General features: G+C 41.8%; 1 non-coding gene across 1 annotated transcript; it reads right to left on the bottom strand.

Moving 5' to 3' along the window:
• Positions 1-3,261: 3,261 nt before the first annotated feature.
• Positions 3,262-3,368, bottom strand: LOC116867988. Its single transcript, XR_004382710.1, has one exon. It is a non-coding gene; the product is annotated as a U6 spliceosomal RNA (small nuclear RNA).
• Between the last annotated feature and the right edge of the window lie 2,176 nt (positions 3,369-5,544).

Here is a 5,544-nt window from a genome sequence, read left to right as displayed (position 1 = left end):
TGCTTGTCCCTATCTGCTTTGTCCCTCAGGAAGGTCAGGTTTAAACATTCCATTTTAGTTAATATACTGGGTATACTATGTATGTTTGCTTTTTTGTTTTTCTCTCCCTTTGTGTTATGTTTGGTCTTATTTTTATTTTTTTCTGAAGTTTTTTATATATTTATTTATTTGAGAGAGAGAGAGTGTGTGTGTGTGCACAAGTGGGAGAGGGGTAGAGGAAGAAAGAGAGAGTCTCAAGCAGACTCATTGCTGAGCATGGAGCCCGACACGGGGCTGATTTCACAACCCTGAGATATGACTTGAGCTGAAACCAAGAGTCAGAAGCTTAACTGACTGAGCCATCCAAGCACCCAGGTTTTATTTTTATTTTTTAAATTTATTTTTATTTTTTCAGTCTTAAAAAAAAAAAGCCACGTCAAAACCTCTTTTAAGATAGAGTATGAACAATAAATGCAGAATTTTTAAAAAGTTAAAAATAAGAACACACTAATTGAAAAGCTGTTTATCTTTTGAGGAGGAAGTTCTTATGAAATAAACACAAAAGGATAATGAAGACATGAAAAAAATGTGAACTTCCCAGGAAGCAAGGAACTGTGTGAATTTACCCATGGAAAGGTTCCCCGCCCCTTCCATACTCCAATACAAAAATATTTTAGGGCAGAGGATTTATCAGTAAATACCCAGAGATTTAAAATGTGCAGGTCTTTTGCCCTAGACTTTCGTTCCTTGGCATTCCTTGTTAAAGAACATGATTAAGGATGGTGTTTGTTGGTTATTAGTTATCAAGATCAATTTATTGCTTGTCAAGGTCATTTAAATCAGGATGGCGATAACACGGAACAACTGTAGCCACAACCGAACGTCAGCAGCTCTGCACTCACTGGCTGATCGTGGCCCGTCCTCATGACGGAATCTTCTGGAACCACCACGGATGATCTTCTGCCAGCTGTTACTGCCCAGTGAATACAGCCCATTACCAAAGAGACTGTTTATTGAAACCTAACCATCATAAAGAAATACAAGCAAGACTAGAAGTTATCTGGAAGTGCCTTTGCAAACATGAAAGCAATCGATACCATGAGGGACAGGTCTTTAAAGAGACATTTTTACCCTCTTCTCTTCACTTACCTCCATGTTCTGATCTTCTCCCCCTTGCAATGAACTTACATTATTTTTATAGTAAGTTGAATTGTTTTCAAAAATAAAAAGAGAGAGAATGAGTGCAACCTGATCGTATGTAAAATAATCGATCATAATAAAACCACTTTTCCCTTTGTTCTTCCATCAGCATATATTTAAAATATAACACATAATTTGTATATGGTTGATAAGAAATGTCCCAATAGTCTGCGATGGACTAGGGAGTCTTGGGTTAATTTCAAAGTTATTATTTTCTTCTGGGTTTTACCTTAACATGAAGCACCAGCCTTTGATGGGGGAAGTAAAACCGGGGATATCAGAGCCTGGGGGGCCCCACCTGACAGCAGCATACAATCCCAGTTCCCTTCTCCTGCTTGTTCCTGAGAGCTGTCCCCATAGCCTGAGATTCTGGGGAAGTCTCAGATACATTGTGCATTGTCTCTATTTTGAAAACTTACCAAGTCAACAACATACTCACATGGGGATACAAATGTAACCAAAACGTGATGCCTTGGGATCCAGAAATAATGGACAAAAATAAAGTCCTCCTCAAAACCATACAGCTGAAATCAGCTCTTCCTTTATAAAAAACAGACACCCATTCCTACCTCAATGACTAGGTGACACAAACCAAGAAAACTGTTCACCGAAAGCATCTGGAGGCATAGATGGTCACATCTGTTGGGTAGAAAATGAAAAAAAATGAGGACAGAATTTAATGACTTCAACACACCAAAGTCCAGATGAACCACTTACACTGCTTTTCTAGAATGTTGACCCCAAGCCCATGATGGCCTCCCCTCCAGGCATGCCTTTCCCTGCTCACTCGTTTCCTCCCTCTTGCTCACATCCGCCCTCCTCTTCTGTCTCCAGCTCCTTTAGGTGTGGGGTTAGGTTGTGTACTTGAGACCTTTCTTGTTTCTTGAGAAAGGCTTGTATCACTATATACTTTCCTCTCAGGGCCGCCTTTGCTGTGTCCCAAAGATTTTGAACAGTTGTGTTTTCATTTTCATTTGTTTCCATGAATTTTTTCAATTCTTCTTTAATTTCCTGGTTGACCCATTCATTCTTTAGTAGGATGCTCTTTAGCCTCCATGTATTTGAGTTCTTTCCAACTTTCCTCTGTGACTGAGTTCTAGCTTCAGAGCAGTGTGGTCTGACAATATGCAGGGAACGATCTCAGTCTTTTGGTACTGGTTGAGAACTGATTTATGACCCAGGATGTGATCTATTCTGGAGAATGTTCCATGTGCACTAGAGAAGAATGTGTATTCTGTTGCTTTGGGATGGATTGTTCTGAATATATCTGTGATGTCCTTCTGGTCCAGTGTGTCATTTAAGGCCTTTATTTCCTTGTTGATCTTTTGCTTGGATGATCTGTCCATTTCAGTGAGGGGGGCATTAAAGTCCTGTACTATTATTGCATTATTGTCAATGTGTTTCCTTGATTTTGTTATTAATTGGTTTATATAGTTGGCTGCTCCCATGTTAGAGGCATAGATATTTAAAATTATTAGATCTTCTTGTTGGACAAACCCTTTCAGTATGATATAGTGTCCTTCCTCATCTCTTACTATCGTCTTTGGCTTAAAATCTAATTTATCTTATGTAAGGATTGCCACCCCAGCTTTCTTTTTATGTCCATTAGCATGGTAAATTGTTTTTCACCCCCTCACTTTAAATCTGGAGGTGTCTTTGGGTCTAAAATGAGTTTCTTGCTGATAGCATGTTGATGGGTCTTAGTTTTTTATCCATTCTGATAACCTGTGTCTTTTGATTGGGGCATTTAGCCCATTTATATTCAGGGTAACTATTGAAAGATATGAATTTAGTGTCATTGTATTGCCTGTAAGGTGACTGTTACTGTATATTGTCTCTGTTACTTTCTGATCTATGTTTTTGCTTAAAGGACCCCTTTAAGCAAAAGACCCCTATGTCTTTGCTTCAAGGACCCCTTTCAATATTTCCTATAGAGCTGGTTTGGTGTTTGCAAATTCTTTTAATTTTTGTTTTTCCTAGAAGCTTTTTATCTCTCTTTCTATTTTCAGCGACAGCATACCTGGATATTGTATTCTTGGCTGCATGTTTTTCTCATTTAGGGCTCTGAATATATCATGACAAAAAAATAAGGAGCGCTTCACAAATTTGTGTGTCATCTTTATGCAGGGGCCATGCTAATCTTCTCTGTATTGTTCCAATTTTAGTATATGTGCTGCCGAAGCGAGCCCCCACACTCCTCTTCTGGCCACGTGGGGCAACCTTCCCAAATAACAGCCCGCCCTGAATACAGACTGACCATACAGGCATTGTTCCACATTCTCTATTGATTTAATCCTCATATAACTCTTCAAGGAAAGCAGTTCCTTAAGAAGAATTCTGGGGCCAGGAGGGGTTTTATGTGTTTACATGTTTTTACCTCATTACTTAAATGATTACATTAGCTATTCTGAAACCTGGAATTCAGTGTTTAGAGCTAGAAGGAACAAATGAACAAGAGTGGGTTTATTCTCTGTGTAGCTGTTAAAAGGTAGGACAGAGTCATATAACGATTCTATTTTCCGCGATGCTTTTCTAATTTAGGAAGATGAGTCCAAACAACTACTCCATCTGGCTCAACTCCGGAAGGGACCCAAAAAACAATTCCACAATTCTGTTTCAATTAACCTCAGTACAGTGTTTTCAAGCCAGTCAGAGGAAGAGAGAGGGAGCTGGAGGGTAGAGACAGAGGCGGACTAATCAAACAATCAGAATTCTAAGGAAGTCACGCTGGAATCCGGATCCCCCTGTCCCCACCCTCTGGTTTCTGCCTACCTCACCTGAACCTTTGTAGATGGCCCAGGAGCCCAGGATGGCCATGCAGGTGTGATGGACGTGCAGGGACAGAGGGAGGGGTCCAGCTCCTTGGGGCTCCACACAGGGGAGCCCGCACCAGTACCCACAGACACACTCACCCTCTCTCCCACACTCACTGCCTTGTGATTTATAATAAATACATATCTTGGTCTTCCTGCAGGTTCCTGGTTCACAGCTCCCCAAACCCTTGGAATTTCCTGAGCAGTGAGTGCAATGGGAACATATTTTGTTATAACATTTGGTCTCATGTCCCCAGTTCCTGAAGTCCATTCAGAGCTCTAAGGTGAATGGGTGTCTCATTATTCATAACAAGCCCCTTTCCACAAGGAATGAATTTATTTTAATGAAGTGACTTTTGGAAATCCCCTGACTATGGTGGAGAATGGTTGTCAAGGGAACTAACCAGCGATAGAGAGCTGGAACTTTCTGTCCCACCCCCTGATTTCCCAGGAGGGGTGAGGGCCTGGAGGTTCAATTAATGACCAATGGCCAATGGTTTACTCAGTAAGGCCTGTGTGATAAGGCTTTCATGAAATCCCAGCAGGTCAAGATGGGGAGAGTTTCCAAGTTGGTGAACCAGTATGGTGCCACAGACCAGGAGCTGGGCCCCCAAATCCAGGGGGACATAAGCTGCCTGTTCAGTACCTCGTCTTGTGTATCTCTCCATCTGGCTGTTGATCTGTATCCTTTAATATTCTTTATAATAAACTGACAATCTAGTGAATAAATGGGCTTCTTGACGCCTGTGAGCTGCTTTAGCAAATTCACCGAACCCAAGAAAAGGGTTGTAGGAACTGATGATCTAGAGCTGGTAGGTCAGCAGCACAGATGACCAGTGACAGTCCAGGTGACCAGGACTTGAAATTGGTACCTGGCACAGATGGCAGTCTGTGGGACTGAGCCCTGTGCTCTGGGATCTGATGCCGTCTCTGAGTAGACAGTGTCAGATTGAGTTGAATTATAAGATGCCCAGCTGGTGTCAGAGAACTTCTTGGAGGCGTGGGACGCCCCCATCCCCCATTGGAATCAGGTGACAGGTCAGTAGACCCACATACACCTCTCACACACACACCTGTTGTCTCTGCTGAGAGCACACTCCCTTGTCTGTTCACAAGTGTTCGACACCTGTCCAGATGTCTTCCCAGAAAGCCCTCAGCAGATTCCCTCTACTTAGCATAGCTTCTACGTTCATCTCAATAGTTCTTCTCACACTATTAGCTTTTTCAACTCTAGGCTGAAAGTTCCTTGAAGTCTGGAATTGTGTCTTGTCATTATATCCTGGGGGCCTCACAAGGGAGCCTTTCATCCAATGTTGTTGGGAAAACGCATTACAGAACAAAACACACTAGGACAACACTTTGTGAGTTTTTAACACAAAAATATTTTTTTTTATGTTCCATTCATTTTTGATCCCTCCCACCACAGGCAGAATATAGAGAGCAAAATATGACATGGGTTTGTCATGACCTAGAGCAACGGTTTCGACTCGCCTGTTCTGTCAAGCAGTAGCTCAGGGGTCTGTGCTTAGTGATGGTATCTCCCCACATTGCC

This window comes from Lontra canadensis, unplaced genomic scaffold (assembly GCF_010015895.1).
Source record: "Lontra canadensis isolate GAN:19392208 unplaced genomic scaffold, GSC_riverotter_1.0 scaffold13, whole genome shotgun sequence".
NCBI classification, from domain to species: domain Eukaryota; kingdom Metazoa; phylum Chordata; class Mammalia; order Carnivora; family Mustelidae; genus Lontra; species Lontra canadensis.
Note: the sequence above shows the minus strand (reverse complement) of the source record. Positions and strands in the feature narration are given on the sequence as shown.